Genomic DNA, 17895 nt, shown 5'->3' on the forward strand with positions numbered 1-17895 from the left:
CCAAGGTGAGCAGATGTTGAAACAGATCCCATTAACCCAATATTACCTCCCCCATATACCAAGTGAATTTTTCTTTCAGCCAATATCTTTCCAAGATTATTCGCTGCTTCTACAAATACTTCATTTTTCCAGAACCCGACCCACAAAATACACGAATATTTTTCAAGGTTTGTGCAGAGGATACAACCATGTTTTTACTTTCTTTTTGGTCTGCGAAAAAATAGAGAAATATGAGAGATTTTATAGGGATAATATGTTATGATGACAAAACTATGGGTCATAGCTGTAAGCAGAATAAACAGTAAAAACAAAAATGACACACATGCATATAAACAGTAGTGTGATTGTGGCTCACAATTTTCCTTTTGTTTTACGTCCAAAAACGGCTTCAACGCTTCTATGAGTCGAGGATATGCTTCCCATCCAATTTTCTAATAAATTGGCAAACAGGGTCTATTTTAGTCGGATTCCCAAGACTATGACGCTCATCTTGAAATTGTTTCCATAAATGGAGAAGTTCAATATGCACATGTCCACTAGAATGCGTCTCAAGAGTCAAAAAGATGTTATCTAAAGACTCCTTACTCAGTCCATTCTTAATGAAACCAATTTTATCTTCTCTGTTATTGGAAACACATCCCAAAGATCTGCATCGTTTGTCACAAGTCCATCTTGCACACTTATAACAAACCCCTAACCTTTTGGCCCTTCGTTTTCTCGCATAAGTGCTTTTTCCTAATCCAGGCAAATATCGAATGAGCAATGATTGTGGAACTTCTCCTCCTAATCGGACCTTAGCATTAGCAATCTCAATCTTTTTGCATTAGCAATCTCAATCTTTCACACCTACCTGCATAAATTTTTCTTAGAACATTTTCAGAAACAGAGGGAAAATATTTACAAATTTTTGAGAGATTTTCATCCATTTTGAAAAGAAAATAAATGATTTTTTTTTATTTTTGTATCAGCAATTGTGGAAAACTGATTTAACCGACTATGAGAGTCACGGAATACCATTATGCGTCATTTAACCGAGAAAATAAAAAGATTAAGGAAACCTGAAATAAAAACAAACAAAATTAAATGCAACATAAAAATTTAAGGATCAAAAAGGGAAATAAACTCTTCTTGAAAAATTTCATTTTCTAAAAATAGTTTAAGTCTTTGTTCATTTACTTTAAAAACATAACAATTTTTAGGATTTTCAATATCCACAGCTCCATAAGGATACACATGCTTTACAACATATGGGCATGTCCATCTTGATCGTAATTTTCCTGGGAATATTCGAAGTCGAGAATTATAAAGCAAAACTTTTTTACCAATCTCAAAAGATTTTCTAAAAATTGTTTTATCATGAAATGATTTGATTTTTGCTTTGTAAATCCTTGAATTCTCATACGCATCATTTCTGAGTTCATCAAGTTCATTAAGTTGCAATTTGCGCAATTTGTTGCAATCATCCATGCTTGAATTATAAGTTTTGATCGCCCAATAAGCTTTATGTTCCAATTCCACAGGCAAATGGACATGTTTTCCGTAAACCAACCTATAGGGAGACATATTCAATGATGTTTTAAAAGCTGTTTGATATGCCCAAAGTGCATCATTAAGTCGCAGAGACCAATCTTTTCTATTTGAGTTAACAATTTTTTCCAAAATTTTCTTTATATCTCTATTAGTTAATTCAACTTGTCCATTTGTTTGAAGATGTTAAGGAGTAGTTACTTTGTGAGTAATACCATATTTTTTTGTTAATGAAGCAAATGTTTTATTAACAAAGTGAGTTCCCTCATCACTTATCATGGCTCGAGGAATTCCAAATCTACTAAAAATATTTTCTTTCAAAAATTTGATGACGATTTTATGATCATTTGTTCGACATGGAATTGCCTCTATCCATTTGGAAACATAATCAACTGCAACTAAAATATACAATTATCCAAACGATGGTGGAAAAGGTCTCATAAAATCAATTCCCCAACAGTCAAAGATTTCAATTTCAATGATAGGATTCAAAGGCATCATGTTTCTTTTTGAAATCGCACCCAATTTTTGACAATTTTCACAGATCTTGCAGATTTCGTGGGTGTTTTTAAACAAAGTGGGCCAATAAAATCCACACTGCAATATTTTTGCAGCCGTTCTCTTTGAAGAAAAATGTCCTCCGCATGCTTCTGAATTACAAAATTTAATGACACTACTTATCTCATTGTCGGGTATGCAACGTCGAAAAATTTGCTCTGGACAATACTTGAACAGATACGGATCATCCTAATAAAAGTTTTTTACCTCATTCAAAAATTTTCTTTTATCTTGAGAACTCCATTGCGGTGGCATTTTTCATGTCACAAGAAAATTTACTATGTTAGCAAACCAAGGTGTATGAGTAACTGAAAATAGATGTTCATCAGGAAAATTATCGTTAATTGGTGTCATTTCACAAGATGATCCTGTTACTAGTCTCGGTAAATGATCGGCTACGACATTCTCGGTTCTTTTTTTATCTTTGATCACAATGTCAAATTCTTGAAGCAACAAAATCCATTGTATCAGTCATGGCTTTGCATCCTATTTGGTCAACAAATATCTAATAGCAGAATGATCAGTAAACACAATAGTCGTTGATCCAATCAAATAAGAACGAAATTTATCTAATGCAAATATTACAGCAAGTAGTTCTTTTTCAGTTGTGGAGTAATTCATTTGAGCATTGTTTAAAGTTCTACTTGCATAATATATCACGTAAGGCATACCGTATCTTCTTTGACCCAGTACTGCACCGACTGCATAATCACTCGCGTCGCACATGATTTCAAATGGTAAATACCAATCAGGAGGTTGCATGATAGGAGCTGATGTTAAATGTCGAACGATTTTATCAAAAGCATTTTGACATTCTTGAGTCCACTCAAATGCAGTGTCTTTTGTTAAGAGGTTATAAATGGGTTTAGATATTGAACTAAAGTCCTTTATAAACCTCCTATAAAATCAAGCATGTCCCAAAAATGAGCGAATTTCTTTAATTGTTTTTGGAGGGGGTAAATTGGCAATGACATCAACTTTGGCTTTATCAACTTCAATTCCATGAGATGACACGACATGTCCCAAAACAATCCCAGAAGTAATCATGTAATGACATTTTTCCCAATTTAAAATAAGATCTTTTTCCTCGCATCTTTTTAAAATTTTTTCTAAGTTTTCAAGACAATTATCAAATGTATTCCCAAAAACAGTTAAATCATCCATGAAAATCTCCAAACAATTTGCAACCATGTCACTAAAAATCCTTAGCATACATCTTTGAAATGTTGCTGGGACATTGCATAATCCAAATGGCATCCTTCTAAATGTAAATGTTCCAAAAGGACATGTGAATGTAGTTTTATCTTGATCTTCGAGTTCAATGGGAATTTGATAATAACCTGAATATCCATCAAGAAAACAGTAGTATGGATGACTTGCTACTCTTTCTAAAATTTGATCCAAAAATGGTAATGGAAAATGATCTTTTCTAGTGGCGTCATTTAATTTTCTATAATCAATACATATCCACCAACTAGATGGGACTCGACTTGTTAACAATTCACCTTTTTCATTTTTTATCACCGTGATTCCAGATTTCTTTGGAACTACTTGTCTTGGGCTTACCCACTTACTATCAGAAATAGGGTAGATAATCCCAACATCAAGTAGTTTGAGAACTTCAGTTTTCACAACATCTTTCATGTGTAGATTTAATCTCGTTTGTGGTTGTTGAGATGTTTTTGCATTTTCTTCTAAGTGAATTTTGTGAGTGAAAATTAGTTGATTAATGCCCTTGAGATCTTTTAATGTCCAACCAATTGCATTTTATGTCTTTTAAGCATATCAACTAATTTACCTTCTTTATCACTTGCTAGTTTTGAAGAAATTACCATCTGATATGTTTCATCTTCTCCAAGAAATGCATACTTCAATTCTTCTGGCAAGGGTTTTAACTCCAATATGGGTGGTTCGTCTTTGTTCTCATATTTTGCCTCAAATTCTTTCTCTGATCCTGGTAACGAGTGATACCTGATAAAATCATCAAGATCAATTTCAATATTTTCTTTAACAGTTTCAATTGAACGAATATCTAATTGATCACGAGTACTCCCTTCTTGAATGTTTTCTTCCACAAGAGTTTCAATAAGATTTTCATCTTCACTTTCATCTCCTTTGTCATGTGGTTGCTTACAAAGATTAAAAACATTAAGTTCCAAGGTCATGTTACCAAATGAAAACTTCATTATTTCACTCCTGCAATTTATAAGAGCATTAGAAGTTGCTAAAAATGGACGACCTAGAATTACAGGAATTGCATTACAAGCTTCGATAGGTTGTGTATCTAAAACTATGAAATCGACAGGATATACAAAGTTATCAACTTGGACCAACACGTCTTCTACCATACCTCTTTGCACTTTAATAGATCTATCGGCAAGTAAAAGTGTTACCGAAGTAGATTTTAGCTCGCCTAGATTGAGTCCTTGATAAACTGAATATGAAAGTAAATTCACACTAGCTCCAAGATCAAGCAAGGATTTCTTAATCTTTCGTTCTCCAATAATACATGAAATAGTATGAAAACCAAGGTCTTTGTATTTCAAAGTATTATTGTTTTGAATAATTACACTTACTTGTTCGGCTAAAAATGATTTCTTTTTCACATTCAATTTTATTTTCACAGTGCACAAGTCTTTCAAAAATTTGACATATGATGGTACCTGTTTTATTGCATCTAATAAAGGAATATTAACTTTTACTTGTTTAAAAATATCATATATATCAGAATTAAATTTTGATTTTTTTTGTATTTTTCAATGCATGAGCGAATGGTGGTGACACTGTCTGTTGAACCTGCTCTTCGCAAATTATGGGTTCCACTTCCTTACCCTTTGGAGTTGATTTATCATCATCTTCACAAGGTTCAAAATTGGATTTTTCCACAATCTTACCACTTCGAAGGGTAATAACATATTTTACCTGATCCATCGGTTGAGTTCCAGAAGTTTTAGTTTGTGAATGATGATCCTTGGGATTAGGCCGTGGTTGTGAATGAAATTTACCTTTTTCATGAACATTAAGTGCATATGAAACTTTAGCAAGAGTATCTTTCAAATCTGTCATGGTTTGAGCAGTTTGAGTATTGATAGACTCTTGCTTTGCAATGAAAGAATTCAATATATCTTCCAAGTTCCTTTTAGGTGGAGGAACATAAGGTGCAGAATTTTGAAATTTTTTTTTATTTTGGAAATGTGATTGTGAAAATTGTGCAACATTATCATTCCTCCAACTAAAATTTGGATGATTTTGCCAACCTGGATTGTAATTTTGAGAAAATGATTCAAAATTTGGCCTTTTGAAATTATTCAAAACATTGGCTTGTTCATGGAGACATTCTTTAAAAGAGGGCAAAGTGGGACAATCTTTTGTAGAATGATCACTTGTATCACAGATGTGACACGCAATTTCTTGAACAAATTTTAATTGACCATTCTTTTTCAATTCAAGTGCCTCAACTTTTCTTGCCAAAGAGGTAAATCTAGCTTGGAGATCATGTTCATCTTTGAGGGTGTACATATCTCCACCAGATGTGGGAGATTGAATCTTGTTTGATGGTTCGATTGTACCTATAGTGTCCCAATTTTGAGTATTTTCAGCTAATGAATCGAGATACTCAATTGTCTCGTTTGGATCTTTATCTTCAAATGTCTTATTACACATAAATTCAACCATTTTCTTATCTTTAGGTGTTAAGCCTTCATAAAATTGAGAAACAACTCTCCAAATTTCAAAACCATGAAGTGGACAAAGATTCAGCAATTCTTTGTATCTATCCCAACACTGATAAAAAGTTTTTCCTTGTTTTTGAGTGAAAGTGATGATTTGGCTCTTGAAAGAATTTGTTCTATGAGATGAAAAAACTTTTTCAAAAATTGTTGTTGCAATTCATCCCAAATTCGAATGGATCCCGATCTAAGATTTTGTAGCCAAGTTTTAGCTTTATCTTTTAAAGAAAAATGAAAAAAACTTAAGTCGAATGGTGTTCATGCTACAATTTAGATCATTATATGTGTTGCACACTTCTTCAAACTCTCGTAAATGCATGCATGGATTTTCAGAATCTAATCCATGAAAATTGGGTAAAAGTTGGATAATACCATGCTTAAAATTGAAATGAGATGCATCAGGGGGAAAAACTAGACATGAAGGTACACTAGGACGTGTAGGATTCATGTGATCTCTAAGTGTTCTCGTCTATCGTGATCATATTGAGATTGAATTTAATATTCATTTTTTTGGATGGGTTCTTCCGCCATGTTTTGTAAAAATAAAGGGTTATTTCGAATGAGTCGACCACTAAGTGTACGTGACCAAATGCTCATGCAAATACAAATGCAAAAGAATAAAAACACACAAAAGCAATAAATATTCAAATAAAGAAAAATAAACTATAAACAAAATTAAATAGACTTGAAATTAAATTATACTTCTCTGGCAACGACGCCAAAAACTTGTTGCGACTTTGATTGTTGCACTCTCAAGAGCAGGTTGTCCACAAGTAGTATAATTCGGTGAGTCCGAATATCATATCCACAGGGAAGCTAAGGTAATTACAAGTCCACTACAATGTCTTTTTGTTTTTGTTTTTGTTTTTTTTCTTTTAATGGTTTGAATCTTTAATTGGTAATTTTTAATTGTTCAAATTTTAATTTATGTAGTTGAGATTAAAGGATCCACTCTTGGTATTTTAATAAAGTTAACATTAATGAACATTATTGAAATCCACTTAATAAATAGTTCCAATATATATTAAATAATCATATTTATATTATGTTATATATTATTATCTTATAGGTATATAATATATACCAAAACTTGTAAATGTTGTCAAGTATTTATTGTTCTATATATATATTTGTAAACATTAAATCAAGGTTCCCACTTTAAATGGTTGGTAAAACCAAACAAACATTTAAATGGTACCAAGAAATTAATATTATGATATTAATATATAATAAATCAAGGCATCCACTTTAAATGGTTGGTAAAACCAAACAAACATTTAAATGGTACCAAGAAATTAATATTATGATATATTCATATATAATAAATCAAGGCATCCATTTTAAATGGTTGGAAAAACCAAACTAACATTTAAATGGCTCCAAGAATTTAGTGTAACATATAGCAAGAATAAATCAAAACTTTCACTTATAAATAGGGTATAATAATACTTAAAGAAATAAATATAACATAAACAATAAATAATGATTAAATAACATAAAACATAGATTCTTACCTTTTAATAACCTTATTATCATGCCAAGAGTTTCTGTAAAGGCCCGTATTTCGTATTCATAATTTTGCGGAATTATTAAAATTTTTCTAAATAAATAAATAACTTGCCCAATTTACAAAATAAACATGTAAATAATTTTAACTTTCAAATAACAGCGGAAGTCAACATTGTATTTCAAACAACAATTTAAAAATAATCCAACATGTTAAAATCGAATTTGAATGATAAAAGGTGCAAAAATTAAATCATGAGGTCATCGGGTTTACTACTGCTGTCCCAAGATCGCTCACTGGTCTCCGCCCGCGGTCTCGACCTCATCAATACCTACAACAATAAAGTCTAGTGAGTCTAATGACTAAACATGTATATATAGTGAATAACAAGTAAATATCATAAAATCGCATGCAACGTAAAAATAAAGTATCGTAAAGCGTACGGTGAAAATCGTATCATGAATAATTATAACTACGTGCATATCTGAAAATCATACGTAAAAGCTTTGCTCAATAGAGCTCTGTCATAACATATCATAATTTTCTGGTAGAGATAATGTTTCTAAGCAAGTGGCCCATAACATAACGTGAGCGCCTAATCAGACTAAACCACAGTATACTGGGTGGTAGAGATCAATCACAGCCCTTGGACTGGATGTCCGTACCCATACATAATCATAAACCGGTCGTAAGTCACCGGGTGGAGAGGTCTTCGGTTGCGCCTACCGACTTCCAAACCCATAAACATAAGGTGGCCACAAGACATATCGCATATATCTCAAAAATAAACATTTCATATTTTTATGCACGTAATATAATTATAACCTTATTTTACCGGATGAGTTGGATCGCTCCCAGGCTTGCTGCGACTTAATTCTAATATGTGACACATGCAAATAATATTATCTTGACCTAAACTTGACAATTGAACCAAAAACGAGACGAATACGACCAACAACTTGATTTTTAATCATGGCTTCGTACCAATCCGAACCAACATTAAACCAACGTTTAACCATGATTTAAAATACCCCAAATATACTGAAAAATATGCATAAGAACTGTAAAACACGAAAATAAGTGAAAGGAATCCAAAAACATAAAACACTCTTTCGAGAGTCATTTTGGCACCTTTCACCGTAAATTCTCGTACGACCTCTAAACTCGACCAAATCACGAACGGCCAAAAACACGACTTTCCTAACTCATTAAGGTAGTGTCCAGTCCAAGGCCACGGGCTAAAATCCAACCAAGAACTCAAACCACCACCAAAACCGTGACCCAAAGCTGCTGTCAAAAAGGCAACAGTAGCAGCTTGTGTGTTTGTAGTGAAAATCCTGAAATAAATGATTATGGGCTTGAACCACTGCCCAAGGACTCTTACCAACATCCTAAGGCATGGCTTGGACCATGGCTAAGGGCTAAAAGCCAGCCACAAACCGAGCCAACACATAGAACAATACAACATGCTAGCCGAGAGTGCATATTCTGTGCAGGGGTGTAAATTGAATTGTTTTGTTGTCTTAGATCGTTCCAGTGGCTATATGACCAACCATGACTCGATCTAGACATGATGAAGTGTGGTATGAACCATGGCTATGGGCTACAAGCCAGCCACAGCCCATCCCAACACCTCAAAACCGAAGTCACTCACACAAACCAGAAGCAGAAATTTTCGAGTGATGCTTGTGTTGCTGTTTTAAAAAAAATCTGATGGAACCATGAACCAAGCTTTGAAAAGATGATTTGGTCACGTCCTAGACATGATAAGGAAGGGTTCTAATCATGGCTATAATCCCTAGGACAGCCAAGATTCGAACACCCCTCAAACAACTCAAGGACATAAAATTGTGACTCATTTCTGCAGCTTATGTAAAGTTTGCTGTAATTGCTTCTTTCTTGAGTGTATGGACTGAAACAACTGACCCAAAAACACCCTAGCACATTCTAAATTATGCCTAGAAGCAGCCATATGTGCCTGGAACCGAGCAACTCCCTGAAAGAAACAAAAACAACCAAACCCGTGAAGTTGAAAGTGAAGAAGCTGAGAAATTATGTACAGATTTTTTTTTCTTGAAATGTTGCTGTCCATTTCGTGATGTTGCATGAATCATGGTTATATATTAGTTTAAAAATATCTATAGGACTTGATTGAAGAGAAACGAAACAATATATACATGCCTGGAATTTGTTTTGACAAAAACAAATCAATACGACGAATACGAGCGGCGTAGTCGGAGTTGGATTTTCTTCTCTTGTTTCTGCTGCTTATCACGATTGTTTTTGCTGTTGGTTCTCTGATATTTTCGAAGCTTATGGTTGTAAGTTCTGAAGGTGAAGATTCAAGGGGTGTTAAATGGGTATTGAAGTGCATTAAGGTGGAGGTTACAAGTCAAGAAGTGGAATGGATTTGAATTTGTTTCTCCTACCCTTGCTGCCGTTGGTTTATCTTTATATTTGTTGCCTAAACACGTTATTTGTTAAGGTAATTAGTTGAGGAAAATGAGGTGTAATATTGTGTTAAAATTACTACTTATTAGTGAATTAAAATGGGAAATGAATACTCCATGAAGTGCAATTAGGAATGGTTTGAATGGAGAGATACCAAACCTTTGAAATATTTTAAATGTTGGATCCAAAATTATTACTAATTTGCATGGTATTTTATTGTTTAACTCTTGTATTTTAATTGATGAAGGTTTTAATCATCCATTATATATATTCTAGTACATTAACAATTTTATTTAGGATAGAATCTTGCATGGCATGCTTGACCTATTAATTAAGTATTAAGATATTATGTTTAATTTCTTGAATATATTATACCTAGGTTATTTATCCCCCACTATCTTACATATTTTAATTTAAACTTTAATTAAATATTGAACCTAGAAGAACTTATTTAATAATTTAGCTCCAATTAATTAAATAAATTCTAAAACATTCTATTTCTTTAAATTAAATTATTCCTTGACTTCATTTAAATTTAGGAATATTTTTCTTATTATTAGTTTTATCTCTAATCTCCAAACTCCGGTCCGGCCTCGCGTATTTATCCTGGAAAGATAAATCTAAACATCTACTTTTAAAATAAATAATCATGACTTAAAATTATTAAAATAAATCAAACACTTCATATATTTATAAAAAATCATTTTTTATTTAAATAGTAGCAATTATGCATGGCTTATACGTAATCTGATTTTTCGGGTTCTACAGTTTCACCTTTTCATCTCTACTTTGGGAAGTTAGCTACTCATTATTCAAAATGTAAAACTTTGAATATGAATTTAACATGCTAATTACATTTAAATGAAGAAATAAAGAAAAAAACAAAGAGAGAAATATTATGAACTCAAATGTTTGTTTAGAAATGAGGGTTATCTCAATACATTACAATGCACCCCTATTTATAGCCAAATTTGGGGAGACAACCACAAATAAAATATTATTTTTTACACATAAGTCTTCATTGGTGTTCCAAGAAATTAAAATTTCAATACACATCACTTTTGAAAATCTTCCCATCCGAATTTTCTTCTCCACATAAAACAAAACATGTAGATAATTGAGTTGTTTGAATTGTGGTATTTTTTTTAACCATTTGACCAAGTAATTTGAGAGATATGGTCAAAATGCTAGAGCATGGTAAAACTGTCACTTCTTTGATAACTTTATTTGTTGCTTAATTTGATCACACTTGTGAGAAGATTTTTATCTCATGCTTGCCACCAATATTGTAGATATTAACATCAACTTTCTACAGGTCCAAGAATCATCTTAATCCCATTTGCAACGTCAAGATTATTCTTGTTTTATCGAACCTGTAAAAAATAGTAAAACTTATAATTACACAACAACTTATATTTTATACAATTTATTATAAAACATATAATATTTAAACATTTAATAAAACAAAAACTATAAATTTATATTATAAAATATTTAATTAATATACAATTTTTTATCTTTATCAACGGGCTTTCTCTGGGGCCTTTTACCTCACGAAATCCCCACAAAATTGTAAGTTCACTGTTTCTTCTTAAAACGGATCCCCCACATATCCTCTGTCATTTTGTAACAGTAAATTCACATCCCTTAACATATTTTTCATTTTTCTTTTAAAAGCATAAAATATCACAACTTTCCAAAAATAGCATTTTAACAGTAAAAATCATATAGCTTTACCATAAATCTTAAAATATCATATTTTCAAAAATCATCATTTTAAATCATTTACCATGCGTTATGACCTCTTCGGAATGCTGCCAAGCTTATACGTATTACCTATGTTTAAAAAGATCGTTTTGCCCCTAGACGTAAAAATTTCTCAATTTTAACTTTTTCTTACTTTTAATGATATGGATTATTCCAAATAATTATTTAAGCTTAAATCTAATTTTTCATAATTTTATTCAGCTTAATTCGAGGCTTTTTATTTAATTATTTAATTTACAATTCGCGAGTCATTTAATTCCCGAATAAATTCAAACTTTAATATTTTGATCCAAAATTTTAAACATAGACTTTTTATTACCTAAACTACCCTTGTGAGCCATGAACCACCCCCGTGGACTCATGGATCCAAATTTTTATTAATTAAATCTCGTATTTGACCCATTACCGAGCCATCTCTCAATTCCATCAAACCCCAGCCGAGCCACCTCGAGCCAGACTCTAAACAACCAATCTAGGTACCCTCCTGACCAACCAGGACACGAGTTCTGCGTGTATGAAGCATCTTCCCTAGGACTCTTGATCGAACTAGGACTCCACTAGCCACTTAACCATCGATCAACTCTGACCCTCACTGACCTTTGATGAAGCTCAGCCACAACAGAACCCAGCCCAAGACCCAAGACCAACACTGCAAGCCCTGCAATCAGAACAAGAGGCGTGCACAATTCCCTTGGCTGCTGCTGCTTTCTTTGCGTGGGAGTTTCTACCCAGGCCGCCACCGAGCCCAGCCCTTCCCATCCATCACTGGACCATCCTAAGGAATCATCTAGACCACATATCCCAGCCCCATACTGAGTTGTGAGCCCCCTTGCCCGAGACTTACGTGATCGCGCATGGGGAAAAATCCCAATTCTCGTGGACTCTTCCCTAGAATTTCCATTGAGTCCTAGCCATGCTAGGACTCTTCCTAGGACCTAACCACGTCCCATATGAACCCTCCTCAAGACCTGGTCGAGCTGCAACCCGAGCTCTCACCTAGCCGCTCCTAGTACACAAGGAATGACTTCGAAACCCTAGGACTCACCTATCTTGCTTTCCCCTCGATTTTCAGCATGTAATTTCCTCTAAATTTGTTCATATTCTATCCTACTTTGGCAGCGTACTCGTTGGAAATCATAATACAATCATATATACGTAAAAAAGTTTTTAACTTCGAAAATTATCATCATATCGTTTAACCATCGTGCGTAAATATTTTTCTTGCAAAAACAATTAAAGCATGCATATTCTGATTTTAATTAATGCGTCAAAGGATTTTATAAATGTGCCTTTGCATTGAAAAAGATCGAATATTCAATCGTTGACGAGGGTACGAAGATGGACGACCGGACGATGAAGAACCATTGCTTTCCTCCTCTTGATATTCTCGAAAATAATGTGTGTGCTGGTGTGTGTATTTTGGCTGAATTTTTGCTCTCAAAAGACCTAGGTGACTTATTTATATATTTAACTTTGCATGCTAATGAGCTTTGGTTTTGGGCCTTCTAGTATAGGAGCAATTGGGCCTACTCAATTTGGACTCATTGTAGAGAAAATTTAAACTCGTTTTCTTCTATAATTAATTAACCCTAATCAAATTGCATTGTAATAACGATTAGGATTTAAGGGCCCCACACATTGTATTGGTGGCCAGGGATGAAGTGTGACATTCATCGATTTGTATCTAAGTGTCTCACTTGTCAGCAAGGGAAAGTAGAGCATCAGAGGCCAACAGGAATTCTTAAGCCACTCTTTATTCTCGAGTAGAAATGAGAGAATATCAGCATGGATTTCGTTGTTGGATTGCCAAGGTCAGTCAGAGGATCTAATGCTATTTGGGTTATAGTGGATCGACTTACTAAATCGGCACACTTGTTAGCGGTGAAGACGACTTTCTTAATGACTCAGTATGCAGAGCTCTATATCCTGGAGATCGTCCGATTGCACGTGATCCCAGTTTCTATTGTGTCTGACATAGACCCGAGATTCACATCGTCTTTTTGGAAGAGTTTACATGCAGCCATGTGGACAAAGTTTTTTTCCAGTACGGCATTTCACCCTCAGACGGATGGCCTGTCAGAGAGACTGATTCAGATATTGGAAGATTTTCTACGAGCTTGTGTGATCGATTTCTATGGGAATTGGGAATCGAAGCTACCTCTAGTGGAGTTTACCTACAACTACAATTTCCAATCATCTATAGGTATGGCTCCCTAAGAAGCACAGTATGGAAGGAAGTGAAGGTTGCCGATTCATTGGGATGAAGTCAGTGAGAGATCAGAACTTGGTCCAGAGATTTTTCAGCAGACTGCAGATGTGGTGGTCAAGATCCGAGACAAGATGAAGACCGCCAGAATCGCCAAAAGAGTTATGGTGAAAAGAGAATGAGGGATCTCGAATTTATCGTAGGAGATCACGTATTTGTGAAGATAACACCCATGAAGGGTGTTATGAGGTTTGGGAAGAGAGGCAAGCTGAGTCCGAGATTTATTGGGTCGTTCGAAACTCTTGACAGAGTTGGGACACTTGCTTATCGTGTAGCTCTACCGCCGAATCTGGACAGAGTTCATAATGTGTTTCACGTTTTGATGCCGAGGAAGTATATGGCAAATCCTTCGCACGTTTTGAGTTTTGAGCCATTGAAGCTTGCTCCGTATCTGTCATATGAGGAAAGACTGGTCCGAATTCTAGACAGACAAGAGCGGAGACTTCGGAACAAAGTGTCCAAGTTGGTCAAAGTGCAGTGGCTGAATCAATCAGTGGAGGAAGCCACTTGGGAGGCCGAATCAGATATGAGAAGTTGCTACCCGGAGTTGTTTAGTAAGATTTAATTTCGAGGACAAAATTTATTTATGTGGAGATGAATTGTAAAGCCCAAAAATAGTACACGTAAACCCTTGCATTTATTTAAATTGATAAATTATTTATTTAATTTTAAAATGATTTTAGCGAGGCATGATTGATTAATTTGCATGATTTTAAATTATTACATGTTATTGTGATGCACGTTAAAATATTTTCTTGAGTTTTATATTTCAGGCGAATATTCGATGCAGGATCGAGAAAAGAGACCGGAAACGATTTAGGCGATTTATGAAAATGATGTATTTCATTTCAAGTCAAGAAAATTGTTATTTTAAGTAATTTTTTGAATTTTATAGCCTAATATAATTTATTAGGTGATTTTAAGATTTTAAGCTTTTCAAATACAAATTTGAAAAAATTGGAGATTTTAATCTTGAAACTTGGTACTCAATTATTTTATTTAATCTTTGGGTATTATTGAATAATTAAAGTAGTATAATTTTTATTACTAATTATTTAATTAAGCACTTTTAGCCGTAATTAGTTAGTTAATTAATTAATTAAGCAAATTTTCACCTAACACACACATCCACGCCTCACACACACACATGCCTCACACACACACACACATTCATATTTAATTTTTTGAGAGGAATATCTAGGGTTCTTGAGCTACAACAGCAGCCACCCTTCCCCTTCACAAATCCAGCAAACTTTCATCCGATTTTACCAAAATAGTGCCACAAGTCGTCCCGGATCGAGTCTCGCATTCCCTCGCGTCGTTATCCATCGTTTCGTAAGTTTAATCGTCAAAGGCATGTATATTATTTTATTTTTGCATCGATCTTGTTGTAGTAAATATTTTGTGTATATTGTATGAAAAATCTCTGTATGTTATGCAAAAGTTTGAGAAAAAATGTTTAAAAAGATTTTGGATCAAAATTTTAGATCTCAAAATCGAGTCTGCTTTCATTTCGAATACAGTGAATTTTCGGTCGACTTTCTGGAAAACTTTCGATACATAAAACGTATTACTCTTTGATACCTTCAATTTTACAGTAAATTCGTATTTTTCGTGGAATTGCTAAAGCTGTGAAATTTCTATGTTACAAAACCCGTCACTCTCTGTTATTTCAAATTCTGCGACTTATATGTTTGTTTTCTGGAAATTTTTTCAACATATGATTTGTAGTACTCTGTGTTATCTTCAATTCAATAGAAAATTCATAAGTTTATGATAAAAAAACGTGAGAGATAAGATTTTTATCATAACATCGCACAAGCTGTGAAATATCTGTGTCACAAAATCCGTTACCCTCTGTTATTTAGAATTCTGTGACTTATTGGTTGATTTTCTGGAAATGTTTTCAACATATGATTTGTAGTACTCTGTGTTGACTTTGATTCGAGATAAAATTCATAGTTTTCTGATAAGAAACGAGGGAGATATGATTTTTATCAAAAATCGCACAAGCTGTGAAATTTCCGTGTCACAAAACCCGTCACCCTCTAAATTTCGAATTCTGAAATTTATAAGTTGGTTTTCTGGAAATATTTTCAACATATTATTTTTAGCACTCTGTGTTATCTTTGATTCAATAGGAAATTTATAATTTTATTATAAGAAAAGAGAGATATATGAATTCTATCATAAAATCGCATCAGCTATGAAATTTTAAACCCATCACATCCTGTTATTTCGAATTCTGCAACTTATATATTGGTTTTCTGGAAATGTTTTCAACATAATATTTGTAGTACTCTGTGTTATCTTTTATTCGATAGCAAATTCATAATTTTCCGATAAACAATGATATAGATATGATTTTTATCGTAAAACCGCTCAAGTTATGAAAGTTTGTGCATGTTCTTCACGTTTTCTCAGGTTTTGGTTGTAGGCTTCATTGGGATCTCCTGAATCTTTGCTGTTGTGGTTAGGGAATCATATCCAGAGCGTTTGAACGAAGCCCTTGACAATTTTATATATGTTTGACGTGCAAAAAGAAATTTTTTTATGTTTTTGAGGAATGCGAATTGTCTTGTGACCAATTATGAACGAGTTTGGAAGCCGGAGAACGTGTCCGGGGACCTCTCCATCCCGGTAAAGTATGTCCGGGTTTTTATCAAGATTGGAAAGCGCTAAAATATGACCAGGGACCAATCCACCCAGTAAAGTATGATCGGGGATCTTATGTATGTGGTAGTGGACACCCCTTCCAGACAAATACTGTGGTTTAGTCTGATCAGGCGCATTATATATGGGTCACTTGCTTTTAAACATATCTCTACACAAAATGATGATGATATGGATGTTTAAGTATGTATGATGCAAGTCTATTTATGAAAATGTTTATGAATCGATGTCACATCTATGTTAATGTAAGTATGTTCAAAGTTAAGATACATATTTGATAATTTAAAATGATTTCTGCAATTTTTATGTATCTTTAAAAAGTACGGTACGTTACAGCTCCAGTCTAGCAAAGCATAAACAGCTACACCCGTTAACAATATTCTGCATGTGATAAGTCGCATTATACTCAAACAAGGCCATAAATTCAAAAATTCTTGTCATCTAGGCCCTTTCTAGTTACTCATATTAGCAAATTAGTCCATAATGTTTCGAATATATTGCAAATTGACCCCTTTTCTATGGACCTGGATATTTTCGAATTAATGCAATTTAGTCCCTAATAATTTGAATTATTCCCAATCTACCCTCAATAATTTCGAAAATTTCTAATAGTCTCTTAAATTTCTAAATTGACATAATTCAGTCCCTAAATACTAAATCCTCATCGATTTAATCACGGCATGCATGATTATTAATTCGAGCAATAAAGCAATTTGAAATGCTTAGATAGCCGAAATACCTGTATTAAACGTAGTGTCAGGCTCTGCTTGCTCAGCATTCATCACATAAGCCATTCCAGTCACGGGTTGCTTCTGTCTTGGGCAATCAATAGCCTTATGCACGTCTCCTCCGTACTTGTAGCACTTGTAGGTTCCCCACATGCACTTACCAGAGTGCTGGCGATTGCATTTCTTGCAGAGCGGTCTCTTGTCATTCTTTGGGACACCTGCTCTCTGTGGTTGCCCCTGTGGTTTATGTTGTCCTGGCCGCCTCGGTGGCCCTAAAAATGGCTTCTTGCTCTGCTGCTGCTGCTGTGGTGGAGGGGGCCTTTTTCTTTGCATCTCTCACTCAATATCTTCCGGTGAATGCTCTAAAGGCCCTTGAAAGCGCATCATTATAATTCGCCGGCTCTCCCAACACCACATCACGACGCACAGTAGGCCTCAGACCATCCAGAATGTGCCTTTGTTTCTCAGCAGCATCATTAGCGATTAGGGGCACAAAGTTACAACTCCTATCGAATTCTTGACAAACTCTACAACAGGCATGTCCCCCAGCCGGAGACTCGTGAACTCTCATTTTATCTTGGACCTTACGTCAGCAGTGAAGTACTTCTCGTAGAACATCTTCTTGAAGTCTTCCCATGTGAGGGTATTCAGATTCACCCCTCTCTCAGCTCCTTCCCACCACAAAGATGC

General features: G+C 34.3%; 1 pseudogene; it reads right to left on the reverse strand.

The window, feature by feature from the left end:
* Positions 1 to 2343: 2343 nt before the first annotated feature.
* Positions 2344 to 17538, reverse strand: LOC142529343 (uncharacterized; annotated as a pseudogene).
* Positions 17539 to 17895: the final 357 nt, after the last annotated feature.

Source organism: Primulina tabacum, chromosome 16, assembly GCF_025594145.1.
Source record: "Primulina tabacum isolate GXHZ01 chromosome 16, ASM2559414v2, whole genome shotgun sequence".
Classification (NCBI taxonomy): Eukaryota; Viridiplantae; Streptophyta; class Magnoliopsida; order Lamiales; family Gesneriaceae; genus Primulina; species Primulina tabacum.